Source organism: Acyrthosiphon pisum, unplaced genomic scaffold (genome assembly GCF_005508785.2).
Source record: "Acyrthosiphon pisum isolate AL4f unplaced genomic scaffold, pea_aphid_22Mar2018_4r6ur Scaffold_1674;HRSCAF=2171, whole genome shotgun sequence".
In the NCBI taxonomy this organism is placed as follows: domain Eukaryota; kingdom Metazoa; phylum Arthropoda; class Insecta; order Hemiptera; family Aphididae; genus Acyrthosiphon; species Acyrthosiphon pisum.
In genome coordinates, this window is record NW_021765706.1 from 3,355 (window position 1) to 4,197 (window position 843).

Consider the following 843-nt stretch of genomic DNA (forward strand, 5'->3'; position numbering starts at 1 on the left):
GGTATGTGTTATTACATATTATAGCTTATAGCCTATAAGTATAAAGGTACCTACTGATATTAATTATTATCGGAGTAATAACGAAAAGTTCACGCACGTGCAGTGATACATGTTGCTGGCCATTTCCGTGTATTATATTTTACTTGTTTTCGCAGTGGATGGATTTCTTAGCGAATTTCACAATACATATTTATTCCACGATGTAAATATTAGATAAAACAGTAATATTTGAAGGCATTTAGATTTTAGATCAGCGAGTTGTCCACCAGAACCGATAAAAAGACTTATTATTTATTTATTTTGTATAGCCATATAGGTAGTGGCGGCTAACCTCAAATTGCTGGGAGAAATTCTGAGGATTCACCCACCTAAAAAATGTATTGGAGAATACAAATATTCAATCAACGGGTCGCATATTTGAGCGATATCAAAATATAATATATCTAATATTTTTTTTTTTTAAATAAATCTTAATTTTATTAATTAGTTACAAAATATATAATATTTCTTGTTTCTCACTTTATTTAAAGTAAAAAATATATAAAATAGACAATTATTAAGGAGTTGAAAATAGTTTTTAAAACGAGGTTCATGCAACTTAGATTTTTAAAAAGAAAAAACTTTGACGCAAATTTTGACGCCTCAAATTGCGCTATACTATTTATTTAAATGGCGATCTAGGTATACGTCGATAGAAAACAAATTGGAAAATATTACTTTTTTTCATACTTATGTGTTGGTGACATACCTGTTGAAGGCTTTATTTGTACAAATTTTACTTTAAGTGAATTTTCTGTGGTAGGATTTCCGAGTGCACTTCATAACTAATAAGCCAGATAGACT